General features: G+C 41.0%; 1 pseudogene across 1 annotated transcript; it reads right to left on the bottom strand.

Annotated features, from left to right (window-relative positions):
- Nucleotides 1-717: 717 nt before the first annotated feature.
- Nucleotides 718-22,476, bottom strand: LOC311064459 (zinc finger RNA-binding protein-like; annotated as a pseudogene). The gene is made up of 16 exons: nucleotides 22,410-22,476; nucleotides 16,267-16,488; nucleotides 13,425-13,666; nucleotides 12,071-12,272; nucleotides 10,407-10,727; nucleotides 8,916-9,101; nucleotides 8,242-8,361; nucleotides 7,818-7,973; nucleotides 7,416-7,544; nucleotides 4,869-5,081; nucleotides 4,676-4,750; nucleotides 4,367-4,525; nucleotides 3,119-3,321; nucleotides 2,281-2,374; nucleotides 1,840-2,004; nucleotides 718-858 (listed from the first exon to the last, which is right to left on the bottom strand). The product of its transcript is annotated as a zinc finger RNA-binding protein-like (transcript).
- Nucleotides 22,477-22,484: the final 8 nt, after the last annotated feature.

Genomic DNA, 22,484 nt, shown 5'->3' with positions numbered 1-22,484 from the left:
TTTTCTGCGATGTTAAAGAGCACTTTCTTCTTCTCCAGCGTACAGCTGGACACTACCAGCAAACTGGAATTACTGGAAACACCAGGAGACACACAGCACACATCTCAAAAGAGTGCTACCACATTTTCAACCACAAATGTAATTTATTCAGTCTCTAAAATTCAGTCCCTTACATATCTTATTTACCTTTTGGCTATTATGTCATGGAATCACACACATCACTCTTTTATAATTTGTTGTACGATGTTGCTTGTAGAAATGTATGCTAATTTTACTACTTTCTTTTTTATTTGTGAAAATGCGTGAATTATTATTATTAGGACTTTTATTTCTATAAAATAATAATTGATTCTTATTTTTGCCAGCCCAAAATACGGATGCCGGGGTTAATTAGGTTAAAAATAGTTTTGGGTGGGGCACCCGTTGGCCTAGCGGTCCAGGCGCATACCATACAGTATGTAGGCTCTAATACAGTCTGACAGAGTGTCGCGAGTTTGAATCCCAGTCCCGACAACCTTTGCTGCATTCCCCATCTCTCTCTCCCTGTTTCCTGTCTCGCTCTACTATACACTGTCAATAAAGCCCAAAATATTCCCAATATATTTTTTATAATAATAGTTTTTTGGATTAATGTCGATGTTCAAGTGTGTGCAAGTAGTGAAGAAATACTAAAGTAAACATGATTTACGATACTACTGGCTCCCTCCCCAACACCCCTCACCTGAGGGTGTCCTCTGAGATGGTCTGTAGGACACTGGTATCCAGGGAACACAGGTTGGGTCCCTTGACACAACTGAGCTCTGCACTGCCAAGACTGTTGCCCGCCTTAGTCAGATACTTGGAAATGATGGCCTTGGCCTTGATGGTGACAAAAAATGTGTTAGTGCCATATACATGTACTGCACACATTTACGAACACACATGCAAGAACGTGTAAATATAATCACAACACAGTATGTTTTCTCACTTTTACACTGATTACACTGCCTGCCAGCCAGACAGACAGACAGACAGACAGACAGACAAACAGACAGACGCTCTACCTCCTGAGCCACTGCCGCCCCCATGTATATTTGTCAATAACACCATCAATCAATCAAAGATCATTTGTATACTTACCAGAGCTGAATCTCACTCCCCATCTGAAGAGTCCATTAAAGAACACAGTGTGTCAATCTGTGTGATGTTCCACATGGTGATGTCATCAGTAGTGGCGTTGCGTGACGCAGGCCCCAGCTCCTGGACTTTCTCTTCTGGGATGAACGACTCACTGACATAGGCCTGACGTTGTGGATAGAGACATATTAGTGGATAGAGACATATTAGACGGGACACCAGATCAGAAATGCAACTGGAATCACTTTATTTGCGATACCTGTTCATTCATGCAATACATTTACAAGACTTTTATCTTGGTGGTAATGTGGTCAGACAATATTAAATATTATGGTAAAAGGACAACAGCCTCACATGCAAGAATACAATGCAAAATACATTGGAAACAGACTTTCCAAATGTCTTCATGAAGTTATCATTTAATTGGATGAAATACGCCAGGTGCACAAGAAAATACCAATTGTTGACCACGGGGTTGTTGGGGGGCAATATTTATATATAATATATTTATTTTACATTCATGGTGCAGCCCCTTTAAAATGTAAGCCATTTAACATCATCACAACACACTCACATGACTTGATGGACATCACAGGGTGGCATAACCTAAGAGATAAAATAAAAGTCCATGCATTATAATAATAATTATTATTATTATAATTACTATTATATTTTGCTGTACGTTTTTTAAGCTGTCATAAGACGCTCTACAGATGAGGTTACCTCTCTAGCGAGCAGAACCAGGTGGTGCAGGAACTCAGGAAAGTCTCCTTGAGACTGTGTCAGATGGTCAAACACTGCATGGATGATGACGTCTTTCTCTGGAGGAGTAGGCACCAGCAGCATCTCTGCAGTCTGCTTCGGAGTCAGGAGGTGTAGAACCTCCTTCTGGACACGTTTAAGACAAGAGAGAGACAGACAGGACATAATAGGAGAGGGCAGGATATGAGATTTAACCACTGAAGCCCTATTTTATACGTAATCGAATTATAATGTCACACTCGCAAATCAGCTATTACGTTTTTGAAAATCTTGCAATCCTGTGATGACATGCCCAAAATATACGCCAGGTTGAAAGGTTATTAAGTTACTGAAATTGTGATGTCAAGTACAAACAATCAAATCAATGTTTTCAGTAAAAATGTTCAGATTATCCACACTCACTCCAGAGAAGTCACGGTTGAGGTCATAGAAGTCTGTGATGGGGGCGAACATGGAGAAGAATCCAAAGTTCTCCTCCAGCCATTCTGCACTATGGCTGGATGAGGAGACACACTGAGGATCTGAAGATAAATACACAAGTCAGTGTAGGCTATAATAGTATAGTATTAGAATAGAGTAATGTTTTACTCAAAAATGTACTCTGAAAGCAACAGAAATTCCTGTACATCTGCAGACAAATGGTCCTCTGAGCTTGTCTCTAGCTATGGCTACTTGGTTCACTTACCGGACGTGTTGTGATGTAGCAAGAAGGAATGGAGGAAGTGTTCGTACATCACTGGGCTGTGGTTGTGATCAGGATCCATGAGACGCATATGATGACTCAGATCTTTTACTCTGGACCCAGCAATGCAAAGAAATGTATCATTATTCCGGGACTATTTTGTGTATTTCGACTATAAGTGTTTTCCAAACGTAGGGTCTTACTCTTGACCCATTTTTGGGTCACAGACCAGGTTTTATGAATTAAAGTAAGGTAAAGTAAATATCCTGCTTGTTTTTTGTTTTTTCAAAAATAAACAAAGTCCCACAATCCTTTTTTTTTTAAATCAACAGATTTTCAGAAATTAAAGAAAAGGAAAAGGAATACAAAAGATTTTCAGAAGATTTTAAGAAATACATTTTTTAAATATGCATACTTTATAATTCATAATGATTTTTCTTAAAAGTTTAGGTCCCAGGAAGTCACCAAATGTATCTTTCAGGTCTCAAGCTGAAAATGTTTGGGAAACAGTTATGTTCTAGAGAAGATAGCATTCCCTTTATAAACGGGACAACTCACAGGGCTTGGTAAACAGGACAGGTGAAGTTCTTAAAGCTGAGGCAATCGAGGAGGCTTATGGGAACTGTAGGCAGCAGAGGCAGCAGTTTGATCTGGAACCACATCCTGATGAAGTCTGGGTCCTCCAGGTTCTCCTGGGTCAGGGATGGAGACTCCACCTGAGCAAACACTTCTCTGATGTGGGACGCAAGCTCACTGAAGTTCTAAAACGAGGGGGGAAAAAGTAGAGTTGTACATGCACAGTGCATGAAACGGGCCACATTTTCCACTGCGTTGGTAAGCTGGTAGAAGAGATGGGGAGAAGGATAATGGATGTACAGGCATGACTTTCCTATCCGACGACATCTAGAATAGAATCTGGAATCCTTTGTGTAATACATTTAAATTAAAGAAATTCAGAAACAATTAATAAAGCCTTCTCACGCCACATGATCTTTCTTCAAGGGTGATGCTGCAAGTGTCCTGGACCTCAGTGGTGGCATTGCCCATGTCCAAATAGCTGTTCAACAAGCAAGCACAATAATCAGCATCATATTCATAGATAATGGACAGTGGACAAAACAAGGGACTTACAAAGGACATAACCTGCAATATTTCTGGATGGCCACCAGAGGGTGGCCACAGGCTGACCTTTGTTATCACTCCAAAATCAGGACATTGTTCACCTTTGTCTTGTTAGGTTCACTATCACAAAGTGACAAATTCCTTGTGGCGGTTTGTATTTAAGTTCCCTTTAATAATTTGTACTTTGTACAGCCACCTACCCTGTGTTCACATCTTAGTAAAGGGCTTGTGTTTGTCTTTCCTTTTGTAATCTTTGTGTCCTGCCTTGCTTGGGTCACTTGTTTAAGGTTACAATCAACAATTCCAGTTATTACTCACTCAATATTTGCTATCTCGCATGTAATATTCAAAGAAACGTTTTGAGTTAATCCATAAATAAACGTTGCCCTTTTGTTGATTTCCATTATTTTGTGTTGTGTTGTGTTGAATGTGAAAGGAAACAGAAGTCCACTAACACCACCGGCACTCTTAATTAAACTAGCTCGGCTCATCCAGGAAAATCTGGGACTTTGGTCAAGACTAGCCTGCACAACATAATTGGAAAGACATGGACGCTGGACTGTACATGCATCTACTCACTGTATGAAAGAATATGAATTGTACTTACAACACTTGGTGGAAGGCATACTTGATTTGGTCAGGGAGTTGCCCATGGGGTAAGAATCTCTGTAATAGTGGCGTTACAACATGGTTGAACCAATCCTCCACATTTGTCACATCAAACTCTTCCATTGGTTGGGCTATGGACGTATTATGTGGCGTGTACATGCCAGCCAGCTCAGCTAGGGTCCAGTTCAGCAGGGTCTGGGTGAGAGTCATGCTTCCGATCTCGGATACATTTCTCTGGAGAGCAACAGATAGATAGGAATGTCAGGGTCATGTCAGGTTAGCAGATGTAATATGCATAATCATAATAAACTAGTCATATACTGTAAAAACAAGTAATTGGCTTCTCATATATGCATATAGTATATGTATGTACGCTGTATGTACCTCACGTGTGAGAGACACAAACTCACTGACGAGGCTCCCAACAGGTCTGAAAGCTCCCATCAACCCATTCACCACCTGCAAGTGTTTCAAAAAGAACAAAATAATATTGTTTAAGGTTATGAAGATTACCATCAACAATCTGGTAAAAGTTTAATTGGATGAAAGAAATGTATAATATTTAAAGCTATGCAACCTCTCTGAAGCTATTCTGTGGTGGTGATGGTGGTGAGTAGGGGCTATGTGAGGTGTATGTGTATCCGGGGGTGGAGGTGGGGGTGGGCCCAGGACCACCGGTCATCAAGCTGTGGAAGACCAGGCTGAGGGTCCCGTTGTCCAGGCCTGCAACCTCAGGCCTCAGTAGCAGCTCAGCCTTCTGTTCTGGAGACAGCAGGTGAAGAACCTCCAACTGCAACCTGGAAGACACGGAGAGAAGGAAGGTCAATTCATAGACATTGTAGGGGAAGTTACTTTTAATTATTACACATGACTTTCAATTGTCACCCCCCAGACGTTACGTTTCGCGTCCGGAGGAGCAAGCCGGTAATTCAAACTATACCGTTGACGTTTAATTGTTTTGTTTTAGTTTTTTTATCCCAAGAGAACAGTCGAATAATGACAGTTACAAAAATATAAGCCTGTATTTGGCCTCCCAAAAGATGCATAACAAAGAGGCATCAAATAGAACAAATAGACCAATTCCAATATTTATTTTGTGAACGTGAACACAGCTTCTGAACCATTCCTTAGCTCCATGGTTACTGAACTAAATATTGGACCCAATCGATTTTTCAAACTAAAATGGCTTTTTTTAGAGACACAAATGAGGAGGAAATCAACTTTGTTATTGACTTTTCTCTATCCCAGCAACACACTCTCGCGAGATTTGGGAAGATATCTGAAGGGTCCATCTGCAGTCTGACGGACAAGACATAGAGGACGCTGTCCCTTTTTTTTTTTTTACTCTATGCTCTTCATCAATCATTATGGACATATTAAACATTAAATTAAACGTGTGTTCCAATGCTCAATAATATAATTTTCCATTATTTACAGTCTTGGTTGATGGGGTATGATTTGGGAATCATGACATTTTGCTAAACATTCGTGGTAAAATATATACCATATAAATAAAAGGCTGTGTTACAATGTTGAGCACCTTATTGTTCTGATCTGAGATATTGTGAGGAGACAATACCCTGTGTATATAGAGTAAATGGCATATCTGCTATTTGCAAACAAGTTGTACTTACTCAGAAGACATTTCACGTTTTCCTTATATTATGATGTCATGTTTTGTGAGTATAAGATTCAGCACCTATTTTCCCCAGCCTGATAATAGATATTAAATACCTTGTAATGTACTTAGGAATGTCTCACCATATAATACATGTGGAACCATTACGATACTTGTCGACCTGGCTAGTAGCTGGGTTGAAGCCGTACCATTTTGTATATTGTAAAATAGATACTCCCCAGCATATCAGGCACATCAATGTTACTGAATGGCATCAATACCACAATGAAAAACTATTGTTTAGCCTACATTGTGACAGACTTGTCATCACCAGGCAGGAGTTTTGGATAAGCTCTAATGTCCATGGAGATTGCTTCACAATTTTACACACAGTAGAGGGATTGAAGTCCATTCCATCCAGCAGGCAGAGATTATAGTCTGACAACAATTTCAATTACAAGCTTTGACTCTTGCATGGATCAAACCGTTAAGTGTATAAGTTGGTCAAATAAATTAAAACACCAGATTGTAGAAGGCAAAAATTATTGTCAGTTAAACAAACAACTTTTGTGTATTATGTTCATATGTGTATGGGCTTAGGCATTAATGAGAGGTTACATTCCAAAGTTTCACTTTTTGTTCAGCTTTAGTAGTGAAGAACCCTTCTGATCGTGAATAGTAATTCCCCCCCCAAAAAAACACACATCTGTATTCATTGTAAATGTTGACTAAATACATTACCAAACATATAGATTCACTTTTCAACCACATGGTAAAAAGAATAATAAGTAGAGACAAAGCAGAGCAGATATAGTTTAAAGTATTTATTAACACAATTGTATTATTGGTACCTTTACTGTTAGCAACACCATCAATATATTTGGTATAATGTCCTATCAATTATTGTTATTATAGTTGTTGTTTGATAAAGAGCTGGTGAGACATGGAGACTCATGTTACTGAACAAACACTCTATAGCAATGAGTACTATCAGAATATAGAGCTAATTTAACACTTATTTTAACAAAAGAAAATCACTTACCCTACCTTTAACACTTGTTATTTTATATTTTTAGTGAAAACAGCATGTTATAGGCCAACAGTGCTCTTATTTTACATTCCACAGACCAGAAGACACTTACTTTTCCATAACTTGCCAAAGCGCTCTTATTTCAAATAGTAAAAAATCACACCCAGTGTGAAGTGGGCGGTGTGGTCATCACAGTGGTCATCACAGTGATGGAAGCTCACTTAAAAAAAAAAGTTTTTTTTCTAAAGTGCATAGTCCTATTTATAGGTTATTAATTTCATCATGTGTCTCGCTAGCCAATCACAGTGCTGAATAGAGTCAGCGGGGGTGTCCAGGGGCCACCCATTGTGGGTGGAAGGGGTGTACAATGGGTGGCCAATCACAGTGCAGGGTTTGGGGGGTACAAATGTCAATGTCCCAACCTCACATATAGGGACGGCTACACCGCCCAAAAATTCAGAGGACCCAGGACCTACCACAGGTCCCTGAGGCTGAGGGATGGGCATGCCAGGCCGGACCCCCAAGAGACCGGGCGGCCAAGGGGGCCCCTGAGGATAGCCTTCGTCGGGCATACGGCGTCTGTCATCCCAGTGGTGCTCTTCTTCCTGGAAAGTTTCAGCAGTTTGGGGAAGAAAAAAACAAACAGTGACCTGGGAGTTCAGCAGATTAGACATGGAGAATGTCCACTGATGAACCACTTAAACCCTATATACTTAGTCGACTGGGATCACCCAGCGGTCTATACTTGGTTCCCTCCCGTTTTCCCCTCTCCATCAAATCTCCGTGGAAAATACATCTGCACTATTTTCGGCAGATGTTTTCCCCAGAATGGAGACGCAAGTTAAAAAAACAAAAAAACATCAGCTGGACATCAAAACCTCATCGTACCTCATTTCCATTCTCCAGCGCTCCTCTACCTCTCTCCTCCTCCAGAACTCTTCTTTCTGCATCTGCTTCCTCATCTTCTCCTCCTGAATCTTACGGGCACGGATGCTAGGCTTCACCTCCACCTGAAGGTCAGGGTTCACCTTTTTCTAAAAGACCAGGTGAACAGGAAATGCCAGGACAGATGACGGCCTGATCAACTTATGACTTATTGTTTAACCATTCAAAATAGTTCAGTCTAGTGTCCTGGGTCGTGTAGATTACTCGCTTTGTTCTAAAAACCTGTCATGCTAAAAATAACGTTGTCCCAGCTAAAACATGACTTGAAGATCAGTTCTTATCAGCAAGCGACATCAGCCAAAGATAATACATTAGGCATAATAACACTTGTGCCTGCACCTATGAAAATGTACCAACCTTGTACTGCAGTCGATGCCTCCTTCCCTTCAGATGCATCTCCTTAGCGTTGGGATCGTTGAAACTGCATTCACACAGCTTGCAGTGGAAGCGGATGACTTTGCCTTCATCGTTGCAGACCTAAGGAGATGGGTAACACAAAATGTTCAATTCCCTCTATAGCAGTGGTTTTTAACATGCTGTTGGATAGGATCCAACAGCATGGCTCCAATGTGGAGTTAATTCTGTGTAGCGTGCATGCAAAGTTTAGCACTGATCGGTCCTGTGGTTTGTGACACACAGACCCTCTCATAGACAGGTAGGGTATGGCCGAGCAACGCCGTAAAAATACAATTGTACGGCAGACTCAGAGCCAGTCTTCATTTTAACTCTTTTATACTTGTGTTTGATGGAGTGCAATATAGAACGATTACATCCCCACATCCACAGCACTGGCCTTCCCCTCTGGTTCATGGCCGGTGGGGTTTGTTAAACAAAAAACAGCTGTCTCCCTATTTGGGCTGCTGCAGTTGTGCACACTTTTTTGCCTTACTAAAAAAAAGGACAATTTAACAATATAATTTATACTCACAAAAATAACTGATCTACAAGCTAACAATGTGTCGTGATGCGACGTGTTAGCATGTAGATCAGTTATTTTTGGCAAGCAACACCCAAGTGAACTGTCAGAATACCTCTTCAACGTAGTCGTGTCCAACAGGCTGCACGTCGTTCTGCAGTGCAGCTAGCGCCGCCGCAGACAGCGAATTAGAGATATCATTCTTGGGTCTCTGGGGCAGCCATGGAGGGTGGCGTTGGCTTGGATATCTCCGCCGCCTTCATCTCATCCGCTTTCGCCGTGGTCTGCAGTTTGTTTCCTCCTGCAAGGGGCGAAGGGGGAGGTAGGGTTCTTTAGTCTCAGACCATTGCTATTGGGCACAAACCCTCTTCCAATATTTCATAAATTGCCTATTTAGTGGCGAAAATAGGCGATGCAAGGTGTTGTGAGTTTGCAGATGGCATTGGATGAAGTGAACAGCCAACAAATACGATAAAACCCGAAATTGTGTCTACTAATGACTTCATCCTTACTGCTCCAAAAGACCACAGCTAGAGAAGTTATTATTTGTAGCAGGGCCTTATTTTTCAATCAAAAGTTACCGTAAACTTACCATAGACATTAGTGAACACCCAACCTCTAATCGTAAATACACACAAAAAATTTATTGATTAACCGATAAGAATTTGCAAATCAAAATTTTGATCATGCAAAAACAAACAAAACATCACTATTAACATAACACACAATCCCATTCAAAGATTCTTAGTATTGGTTTACTTAAAACTGTGACATTCCATTTTACATTTTACTGAGGAGTCACTAGTCCACAGATGCTTTGACTAATGGACAGCATACAAATGCAATAAATCACAATAATTAAAAAAAAAAGGAAAACAATGACCGTTTCCATTTGCAAGGGCCAGGAGTGAACTATTGGCCATTTGACTGCATGGTTAAACTAGGTTATACACTTATTCTACAAGGCACAGAACTTCAAGAAATGTTAGGTTTGGAAACGCACGCCTGGTCACCGTCCATCACTACACAAGTTGGCAGAGACTTATCCAGACATTGGCATGTAGCCTTTGAGTGCAAAGCACGCTCTGTGAAACCAGCTTCACTCTTTATTAGTGATGAGTGTTTGAACCACTTTCAACCTGGTGTCCCTATTTTGGGCATGTCATTATAGGTGCAAATTGTCAAAAAGAAAATGTTTTATCATTTTTAAAGTGAATATGGAAGTCGTTTTCTTTATTCATTGTGTGATAACTACATTGGGGTTCAATGACTTAAACCCTATATACTTAGATGGGTGTGCAAGGGGTCTGTAATTGGCCCCGTCCTTTTCTATCACTCATCAATCTCTGCCGATCTACATGCTCACACAATGCCTTGTGGCGTGTAGTGAGACGATTTTTGTTTTCACTGAATGTTTGCCTATTACGACAAGCCCCGAATAGGGACGCTAGGATTCATGTGGTTGAACTGGTTAAATGCAGAGCTATACTAATCAAACAGGGATACAGCAAAAACACAGTACAGAGCATAATGGCAACAAGGTGAAGAATGAAGTAATTGTCAAATACCGCCAGGAGACGTCAAAATTCAAAGGGGACCTACTGACCGACAAAGTTGATCTTGGGGGCGGAGGCCTTCTTGACGGGGGCCAGACTGTTGCCGAGCGCGTTCTTGCCGAGCGCCCCCCCCCCCACCACCGCTCACTATGTTGACTGGCTTCAGGTAGGAGGAGTTGTGGTGCACTGGAGGCAGAAGCATTGGAGGAGAAGGTGCCTATGGACAGGGACGAAGAGGTGGTGCTGGAGCTGCCCAGGCCAGAGGAGGGGGTCTTACTGGGGGCGGCCGTGGTGGAGGAGGAGGTCTGGGTGACCACGCTGGGCTCCGTGGAAGGGATGGGTTTCCCCAGCTTGGTGTGAAGCTTCACCACCTGGGGAACGGAGCAGAGCAACACGTTTGATGGTTTGTTGTAAAAATCAGCTGTCCAAACCGTTTTCTAAATGACATTGTGTATTGTAACGACATGTATGTTTACGACACTGAATTTTGTTAACTAACACCACTAAACTAAAAGCCTATCCATCCATCCAACATATCACTGTTTATTTGCCATCCAAGGCAGCATGATAGCAAGCCATGTTCAGCCATTGCTTGAGCATCATGCAAATTGCTGTGTGGCTTTGATTGATTGAATTCTTTATCAGCAGTTTGCAAAAAGTACAGAGGCACAGTAAGGCCTACGCAATAATGCTAAAAGGATAACACAAAAATCCCTGAGGGCTTGTTTCCATTGTGGTCCTGCGTATTCAATTCATAAAGGCCGAGTTCTGTAGGTGGACACATGTTTTTTTTCTAAAATGAAATTATAGCTATTCAAGAAGGATTGCCCCTTTTCTTTTCAATTGAAATTTAAAAAAATAAATTGTACATCATGCTGAATATCAGTATTGTGGTAAGATCTAAAAACACTGCAGCATGATTTAATTAACCACAACACAGTCACAGACAAACGTTGGTAATCATTCCAGCGTGCGTCAGTACGGCCAATGCTCTCATATCATGAATCTCATATTTGGGAACACACATGTTGACATCTTTGCTTTAATTGCCAAAACACGTCAAAGCTAAAGTTCCCGTTATGACTTATGAAGCTGTAAAAGGATTGGCTTATGTCTTTATTAAACCAGATATGCAAATATGTTCTGTTTTTTTTGTCCTTCCAAACACCTGAACCAAGCATAGAACTTGCGTACCGGTCATATATGCATAGATCTGTGCCAAATATACACAGTATAGAGACAAGTACACAACGTCCAGTAAGCCTGCCTGTATGTGGACGTGTGTATATTGAATGAGGGTTAATATCTTTTGTGACCGTTTACAATCCATTATGTTCCTAAATAATGTGTTTATCGGTGTCAGCCAGGGGTCTATAATGGGCCCCCTCCTTTTTTACCCCTTTACAAATATCTACAATCTCACAGTGCGACACGTTGAAAGATTGTAGATTAATGTAGTTAACCACACTAATCCTGGCTTACCCATTTTGGGCATGCCATTATAGGCAAAGGTTTAAAGACTTAAAAAATATGTTTATCAAAGTTCTCAAATTTTGAAGACAAGCTGTGAGCTTGTATCCCAAAGTACAAATTAGTGCTTACGTGGTTAAGCCTAATCCATAGGTAAAATGGTGTCGCTGGTCAAAAAGAACTGATCTATGCGAGCAAGTGACACATGATGGTAATACATGGTAGCATAAAATAAATACATTACCTTCTGATGCTTGGCCCCACGGATATGAGCGGCGTAAGCGTCGGCTCCGGTGCAGGAGACGTCACAGCTCACAGCGGAGCTGGTTCTGGACGCCGCGGGCAGAGCTGCTGGTTCCTCCACTGCTGCTGCTGCTGCTCTGAGACACATTGAGAGCCGCTTCCTTCTTCTTGTGCTTCTGGCCCTCCAGGTGCTCCTTGTATGTCTGGTTGGAGAGGAAGGGGGGTTACTATTCCTTCATTTGAGACACCATTTGCTTCAAATGTAGGACGTATAATGCAAGCCAAGCATGGCGTTTCAGCATAAAATCTAATCATGTATTAAGTCGGACAAACCTGCAAAGTTTGTTAAACTAATTTGATCAGTGTAAATGTAGAATTGAAATACAGCTTTTCAAGGTACTCAAACAAGCGTGTAGATCAGGTTTGTTTTTGGTCTATAACAACATGCCCAAAATAGGGAGGCGAGGTTCACTTCACTTCACTGGTTTTTATTTTTGGTCATTTGTACACTATGCAAACAATATGCTCAATTTTCTCAAAACATAGCAGCAATAATATATGGCATAGTTGTGACCAAAAAAAGGTATAGGCTGAAGCTACATAGCTTATATTGCCTACCCTTTCAACATAAAATACATCCATGACAATCAAAGAAAAACAAATTAATTTTCACAAAAGTTAAATTAGAAGGAGAAGAAAAAAAGAATACCGAAAAAAACAGGACAAAGGTTTTGGCTTCATAATACAATACATGTTCACATATATGGTTATACATGTGAATACATGATTTGTTATTTTTACTTTCTTTTTGTATCTATTTTTATATATTTTTTTGTTTTATTCTCTGTTTTATTTTCATTATTATACAATAATCTTATATAACAATGAAAATAATACATGATCACACTATCTCTTTATACTTGTTTATAATATTTTTTTAATACATTTTTTTAAAGGCATAGATCGATCTACACCTCCTCAATTCATTATCGCAACAGCTCCACAGACTTACTCCTTTTACTGATACACAGTGTTGTTTAGTATTGGTTCTTGCCCATGTTGTTTCAAACATGCCAGTGTTTCTAAGTTCATAATGGGTGTTTTTGGTCTCGAACAGCTTCTGAAGACAGTCTGGAAGTAAGTTACTGTAGGCTTTGAACATAATTAACAGGGTTTGGAGAACAACCATATCCCAGAATTTTAATGTGTGTAAATTTATGAATAAGGCGTTGGTAGGCTCACGGTAAGCAGTCCTCTTAATTATTCGTATAACTCTTTTCTGTAGAAAAGTGATCCCCACCAGTCTTTAGGCTTCAAAGACCAAGGACTACAGAGACAAGTGTGAGTGTGCTCACCTGCGGGCCTGCACAGCTGATATTACACACGTCACAGTAGTGGATCTGAGGGGGTTTGGGCGGCTGCTTAGGCCTGAGCTGCTTGCTCTGGAAGGGCGGCTTCTTGGTGAAGGCGCTGCCCGTTCACGCTGCTGTAGCGGCTACCGCGGCCACCGCCTGCTTCTGTTGCTGCTGCTGTTGCTGCTGGTAATATGTGGAGGCAGCAGAGTACACGGCAGCCTCGTAGCCCGAGTAAGACGTACCTATGGAGCAGGAATAGGGGCAGTGATGAAGAAATGCATTTCAATAAAATATATTTTTTAAAGATACCAATAGGCAGTGTTGGGAAAGTTCACTTAAAATATGAACTAGTTCAAAGTTCAGTTCACAAATTTTAAAATGAACTAGTTCAAAGTTCAGTTCATAATTCAAAATTTTGAACTAAAGTTCATGGTTCAAAAAATGAACTAGTTCAGTTCTTTTTCGTTCTTTTTTTTAAATATATATTAGTGCTGTCAGGCGATTAAAATTTTTAATCGCGATTAATCGCATGATTTTTGTAGTTAATCGCGCGATTAATCGCATATTAATCGCATATTTTTTATTGTCTCAAACTTGAATGATGAACTGAAAAGCAGTGCATTGTATTGTATATGGAGCAGGATGCATCCAAATATATTATTTATTATTATTACTATAGTTTTATTATTTATCCAATACATTATAAAACCAATGTTATTTATTTAATTTTCTTATACATTATATCCTCTCTGGTGTACATACACAAAGCACCCTATATTTATTATTTCCAGTGCTGTAAAGTAACTAAGCACATTTATTCAAGTACTGTACTTAAGTACAATTTTGAGGTACTTTTACTTTACTAGAGTATTAGCAGTTTTCAGTACTTACTTACTTCTACTCTACATCTCAGAGGCAAATATTGTACTTATTTTTAATTATTTGAAAACTTGAGTTACTAGTTACTTAGTAGATTTTACAAATACATGTATCACTTCAGCCCTATTTAAGTTTTGGATATTGGAAAATAGCCGATCTACAAGCTCACAACAGGTCATGGTGCAACACAGTGAGCTTGTAGATCTGCTATTTTCTAAAGATTTTCATTAATCTTGGGGGGGGGGGGGGCTGGGGGCTTGTCAAAGTGAGTGTATGACACTGTTAACATCAAAAGCCAGGTGCAGAAGTCCACTTTTAATCCCAAAATAAAGTCGGGTCGGACGTCCAGACTACAATACGTTCATTCAGATGTTCGGGGGCCGGGGCTACCGTCCTAAAGTCGGCTGTAGGCTACGGTGCACGACGCATCAGCCACGGACAAACTCATCTCGCCGTTCCGCGGTGTTTACTTATTAATTCAGCCAAGCTTCAAGTTAATTTTGTCGGCAGTGAAGCCAAGGAAACAACACCGATACTTTGGAAGAGACACAAGTCAACTTCCAAATGCTTGTGGCCGGGAAATGAGCTTCGCAGAGCGGATAAAGTGTCAGCTCTTCGCCCTGGCCGAGTGGCCGTACTGTAACTGTCTGTGCTGCTCACTAGCTGTCGCTGCAATGAGACTGTTCACTCTGATTCGGACTCCGCGCTGCGCACATGAATGTTTAGACACCGCCTTGCTTTTCTCTTTTTTTGGCTGATGGTGCGTTCAAGACGCCTCGGAAACACAGAATAGGATGAAATACAACATGACAAACCGATGTAACCATGGAAATTTGAGACACTCTTGAACGAAGTTAAACTGTGAGAGAACGCCGTTCACAAACGCCAGAATGAACGCGTTCACGATAACGTTCATCTAGCGGATATACAGTACGTTCAGTTCACGTTCGCCCAAAATATGAACGAGTTCATGAACGATCGTTCATTGAACGCGTTCAGGCACAACACTGCCAATAGGCTCTATTCACAGCAGCCATATTATGAAGACATTCACAGGTGTTACCAATGATACTAATGAAGGCTCTGTTCCATTCTGGTCAAACAGAGTCAGGGTGCTGATATTGTGCATGTTGGCTCACTGGAAACACTCTGTTACACCAGTGGGTCTACAGTTGGGGTCCAGGGACCCTCATGGGCTTCCAAATGGCCCCTTGCAGGTGTGTAACTCTGAGAGTGTACAAATGTATGTACATTTGTACACTCTCAGAGTTATGGGGGTCGTGGGAAACCACTGTGCTACACTAAATGGAACAGAGCCTTCATTAGTATCATTGGTAACACCTATGAAAGAAGTGATAATATGGCTGCTGTGCATAGAGCCTATTCTAAGTCTACAAGCCACAGCATCTCAGAAATAAATCAAATGCGTCAGTGTTTAACACTGGGAACTTTTGGCTTCCTCCTCCATTCTAAAATGTGCAGTCTAGCTAAACTGTGTTTTGAGTGACAAGATTCTGCATCTACGCCCGATGCGACACAACTCGCGTACGTTGAATAATTATGTTTTTTTGTGAAGTGAATTTTGCCCAAGCGAATACGAGCGACAGCCTATGTATGGGGAACGTTGCAAAGTAATGAACACGTTGCATCCATTCAAAATTATTCAAAAATAGCAGATGTACAAGCTCGCAGCGCGGCACGAAGTGATGACTGTGAGATTGTACATCTGCTATTTTTGAACATTTATTGAGAGATCTTTTAAGTGTTCTTAAAACGTGTTTTAAGAACAGCTAAAATCTAAAACGACAGATGCTTTCCCGGTTTTAATGGGTTATTATAACGATGGCACCCAGATCAATTAAATGTGTTTCTGCAGCTCACATTCTACTATATTGCTCAACTACGTTTGGGTTTAGCGTGTGGGTAACTTGTATGTGTGGGTGACGGCCGGGCATTTCCTTACCAGAATATGTGACAGCGTTGGTGCTGTAGGTCGGGCTCTGGGAGTACGACGGCACTACGGACGCTCCAGCAGAGGGTACGGGCTGCACGGTGGACGACACCGGGCAGATGGAGAAGGTGGAGGTGGCCTGGCTGGGCGTGGCCGGTTTGATGGCAGTCACCTGGCGCGTCTGCTGGGTCTGGGTGTACGGCGTCATACATTGCGTGTACGCTGGTTTGGGGGCTATGTGGGGAAATAGAGAATAGTACAAAACGATAACTTTTTTTTTAAAGGTTGCACAAAACACAAAACAAATCCATTATCCAAAAACCATGTGGGATATTTTTTTTTTGTTGTTCTCTTGTCCTTAATAAACTGGTTTGGCATCAGCAGCCATGAGTGTGCCGTGACTCTTTGATGTTTTAAGAAATAAATGTTTGTTGTGGTCGGGTCATTGTGAAACATTTTCAAAAGTAGCCGAGTATACAAGCGTTGTGAGAACCACACTTATAGATTGACCTTTTTTTGTACAAATGGAAGCAAATGGACCCTAATGCAGTGGTGGGGTCCAGGGACCCTCAGGGTTCCTTGAGGTAGTTCCAAATGGACACGTACAGGTCTGGAACTTTTGAGAGTGTACAAATGGAACCAAATGGACCCGTACGGGTCCATTTGGTTCCATTTGTACACTCTCAGAGTTATGAGGGGTCATTGAAATTAAAAAGTTTGAGCACCACTGGCCTAATGCACACCAAACTGGAGGTCATCAAAGTTTTTAAAAAGCTTTGAGAATGACAGCTCTAGGAGGACTTTTCTTCACCATGATGAGTAAACTTTAGTTACTAGTTACTTTTAAGATATAAATGATTACATTATAAAACATACCTTAACCACTTTAGCCTTATTTTATACATAGTCTATTTGAAAATAGCCGATCTACAAGCTCACAATGCGTCGCAGCGCGACGCGTTGTGAGCTTGTAGATCTGCTATTTTCGACATGTGCGACAGTGAAACGTGTCTGGGCGGAAACAATTGCTTGACAGTTTGGTTCCGCATCGACAGTTTCTCCACAATTTTAGAGGCAAATGTGGGCACATAATCATAAATATGATGATCCTAATATACAATTGAGAGTGGCGCGCATGCGCGACCGACACGGTACGACCGACCGTGTACCGTCAACTCTCATACGGTCCTTTTAAACCCCAAAACAAGCCCCAAAAGAAGCGGCAGTTGCCAGGTTCAGCGAGAGAAACAAGCAACCAGGTTAATGAAAACAACCGCAAAGCCACGGCGTCCTCTAACATTAGTCAACCCAGTGCAATGCTCGGTGCAGATAAACACTTGTTGAACCAAACAGTGCGTCAAATGAATGTCTATTTACTGCTAGTAAAACAGTCAAATTACAACAGCATCTCCTTCTAGCGTTAAACTCATGTTACTCTATACTGAGTCAAAGCCACGTTGTTTGCCATTGTCTCAATAAAGTCCACCAACATATAAAATATAATTGCTCTGTCTCCTGTACTATGTCTACTGGTCTTGTATGGTATTAATACAACCGTTTTTGTATGGATAGTTATATCACCACTTTTAACAGCCTGCTCAGGGACTACAGATGAAAGCTAGCTTCTGGCTAACTCTGGTTCATTACACGGATGTGAAAACCAACATGTTGATTAATGTGCACTGTCCCTGGTAAATACATAAACATGATAGCAATACTGTTGATAATGTAATCATTTACGTCACTGCCATGCGGAAGTTGTAGGCATACGTTTATAGCCGTTAGCACTGGTTAGCCTAGGTTGTTTTTAACCCAGTTTTAGAGGCTGCTTAATGTTAGTTTTAGCAGATCTACAAGCTCAATTTTAACAGACAAGATATAACAAATGCAATGTTGATTAAAAGCTGCATTCTGCGTTGTATAATGAATTGTTATGGACAGGTCGATTGTGACCTAAGTTTATGAAAAAACAAACCATTACCCAGACAGAGTCCTGGGGCCTGAAACAAACGTAATCTGGCGTTTGCACTTAATTCATTTAAGGCCCGTACATGTACATAAACGTTCAAATTTCAAATATAAAGTTCTCACCTCACGGCCACGGATGTGACAATTCTGTTCGAGCCCTCAGAAGTAACCGTATCTTCAGTATTGTTCAATAAAAAGCATTTTAATCCGATCGGTGGCCATTTTCTCAGCATGTCCGCCATTTGCTTTCAACTGCATTACCCATCGGTTGGTAGGTGTACTGCACTCTGATAGAGTGTGCCAGCTATGAGCAAATGGCCACCGATCGGATTAAGATGCGTTTTTATTGAACAATACGGAATATACGGCTACTTCTGAGGGCCCGTACGTAATTATAACATCCGTGGCCATGGGTTAAAACTGTGTTTGAAATCTGAACGTTCATGTAGTCCAAAAAAGGCGGGAAAAAAATAAAAATAAAGTAATAAAGGCGGGAAAAAAGTATATATCAAGTAATATTACTCACCTCAGACAAAAGACAACGAATTTAAAGTAGATCAGTGATATATGAACCGAAATCAAGTAGAACAGTCTCCAATAGAAATCTATCATCGACCGGAGAGACCTAGTATCGAGCGACCTAGCATCCGCAGGAAACCTTGAGAACTGAGCCGGGCACTGCAAGAACGGTGAATTTAAGGGGCGGGACAAAACAGCAAGGGCTGTGATTGGTCTGACAAGCAGACATGCGTACATGCGAGAGGGCATCCCCGGGAATGCCGTCTCGCGTGTACGCAAGCACAGCCCCCCCCCCCCCCCCGCCCACACACACACGCTGTTACACGCACGCACGTGCGCACGCACCCAAACAACTCTATGACGTGCACACACAAACACGACACGAACACGACACAAGCCCCGCCCCCCTTCCACACACACACACACACACACACACACACACACACACACACACACACACACAATTACAAGCACGCACATGCGCACAAACCAAAAATAGATGCATTTGTTTTCAATGCAAACGTCATTTCACTAATTTAAAAGTTAAAGAGAAGAAGTTAGCGAAATATATAACAGCAATAATAATAATAATAACAATAATAATAATAATAATAATAATAGACATACACTGTAATATTTATTTAACTATGAATATCAATGAATCAATTATATCAATACTGCAATTGTAGAAACACTCTGTTACAAGTACAAGTCTGGTAATGAAAATGTACTTGATTAAAAGTACAAAAGTATCGGCATCAAAATATACTTAAAGTGTGGTAGATTGTTGATAGTATTACATTCTTCTCAGTTAGTAAAGTATGTTTACTAATGGCAGTGGATATGAATGAATATATTAATCTATTATTTGAATAGCTTGAATGCACAACATGGTACGTATGTCTATACATATGAAACACAATGTTATACATTATACCAGGGATCTTCAACAGGGGGTCCGGGACCCCTAGGGGGTCCTCAGAGTTACTACAGGGGTCCGCCAAATCTTTGTGTGATATGATTTTTCTTTTTTTATATTAACCACTTGAACCCTAGCATCCCTTTTCTGAGGAGAACTTTAGCCAAAAATAGCCGATCTACAAGCTCACAACGCCTTGCACTAAGAGTTATAGGTGTAGAGGGAGAAAAGAGCAGCAAAAGTATATCTGAAACACCATTCTATACAATATAGAGGGGGTCCCTGCTTCATCTCTCTCTCTCAGCTAGGGGGTCATTGGCCTGAAAACGTTGAAGACCCCTGCATTATACAATATATGCTGTACCACCCCCCAACGGGGGTCCCTGGCCTGAAAACGTTTAAGACCCCTATGACTGCCACATTTCTGTGCCCTTGTATTAGGTGTTACAGTGAATAATAAATCTGCAGAATGAATATATGCTTCCAAAAAAGATGCACACCTTAAAGGATTTGTCTCTCAATGATCAAGTTATTTGAAACTTGTCCGCCATCTTATCATATAATGTAATCATCCAACTATATTACATCTATGGTCTTGTATAAGATCATCCTGAACATTCCTCAAAGCCCCTTTGTTTAACTCATCACCCTATATCGGTTACATTCATCAAACAGGTGGTATACCTAGTTTGTGTAATCTGAATCAGAACAGAAAGTCAAGACTAGTGTATAAATTATGTTAACACACATTGTTAGCACACAATCACACACAAACCTGAAAATAAGTATATTTAAAACCAAATCTTATCAGATGGGGGTCTGTGGACAAATACATGTTAATCTGCGGGTCCTTTTGTCGAAGCAGAAGCAGTACTCCCTGTCATCGTCGAGAAGGTGAAGGTGGCAAACGAAGAAGACTACGTCCTCACACTCTATGGGAAATGAAATCACTGAGTCTGAAGGGACAGCAGTTACATAAAGAATCTTGATTTATATTTCTAAAGTTACAATTGTGTCCTTTCACCAGACTCCCATGAACTACCAAAACACAAAGTACAAAGTAACCAATAACGAAAATCATACCAAACATTAAAAACACTTACAATCAGCCCATCGTAACTGAAATAAAGAAAGTACAAATAGTCAAGGGAACCATCTTGTGCTCTGCTGGGGTGCTGGGGGGGAATAGCCGAGAGCTGGCTACAGCTCCTCTTTATAGTGTCAGGCTCTAATCACACATGAGCTGAGAAGGGGAGTGACAGGTGTCTAGCCAAGACCAGGTCAGCATAGACACTAGGACAAATAAGCATTATTGAACACATAAGCATAGAAAGACTGTAGACTGAGGTGTTAATATTTGGAATCAACATATGCTTTATCGAGAGTGAGAGCTACTGTGATACTTCTTAGCTGTTGAATTTGAATCACTCTGCTGGGACGTGCATGACAGATTTCAGTGAAGTGATTTCAGTGACCGGCTCAATTATCGCTTCTAACGTAGAGCGGTTGGCACCGCTAATAATATGTATATTTATTCCAAATGTGTCAAGATGTTGGGGACACTTTCATGCGATGTCAGTGATAGGAATCAAACCTGTAACCTTCAGTGCCTCAGGCAGGCACAGCAATGTAAAAACTGCACGAGTACAGTCAAACAGTTTGTCTAAAACTAATGTTATCTTCACTATTTATTCTTATATACTTATTCCGACCGTTTTTTCACCCCTAACTAGTCCGTCATACTTTTAGCTACAAACTGTTTGCCTTAGCGATCCCACAATAATCTGTACATTGAAACTATACAAACTATAGGATGCCAGGTCAACAAATGAAACTGGCATGTCTAAATAACATGCCATCTAAATTACATTTTAACATTTGCTTAAAACTGATTGGTAGGGCATGGTATAAGTGCTACGGACTAAGGCGAGGCGAGTCTTTAGGTACATTTTGTTTTGACATAAGCCCTGCCTTGTGAAAACCAATGTGTCTTTGTTCCAAGTGTCAGTGAGTGAAAAGGTATCTTCAAGCCAACAAATGGAAGGATAAGTAACTCCAGCATTGAGCTGACAGTCTTTTAGTAGGGGTCACATTAGCAGTCATGAAGCACTGTACTAGTGGCTAAATGGCTTGTCTGATGTAGTTACAAGAAATACAGCAGCCAATTACCAATACTGAGGAGTCAGCTAACAGCAGATTGGGGAGTATACTGTAGGGGAGTAACTCTTGTTAAGAGAAAGATAGTCCTGTACTCACTGCATTGAGCATCGTCCAAATCACTTTTACATTGATTATATATATATACACATTATTATCACATCAGGGGAAAACAAGCCGGCAGAACCTTGGCTTTCATTCTTGACTTGCGACACGTCCTCCCTCCTCACAACTAATCGTTTGGTCCTTCTAAAAAATAAAAAAAAACACTGAAATGATTTAGCCACTTCCAATCTGGCATGATCCCTATTTTGTCTTTTGATAGGCGAACATTTACAAAAAGATTAAAAACAACCAACCTTGCCTATGTACAAGCATTTTTTTGCAGAGGCTATTACCTAGTAGGCCTGATGTACATCATCTTGTTTCGTGCATTATCATCAGATGTCCAGCTCAATGTCGTGCAGCCACGCCCTCCTCCCATCAAAGAGGCCGTGATTGTGTGGTCAGCAGTCTGCTCAAGCTCCCCGCACTCGCATGCTGTTCTGTGCACCAGGCCCCACTTCTTCATAGATGTTTAGAAGCAGCCAACCCCAGTACGCAGGCGGTTCACAGCAGGGTCCATTGCCGTCGTGGCAGGTCTTCTCCTTTGAGGCCATCTTCAGGG

This window comes from Gymnoscopelus microlampas, assembly GCF_963454915.1.
Source record: "Gymnoscopelus microlampas genome assembly, chromosome: 17".
Taxonomy (NCBI): Eukaryota; Metazoa; Chordata; class Actinopteri; order Myctophiformes; family Myctophidae; genus Gymnoscopelus; species Gymnoscopelus microlampas.
Note: the sequence above shows the minus strand (reverse complement) of the source record. Positions and strands in the feature narration are given on the sequence as shown.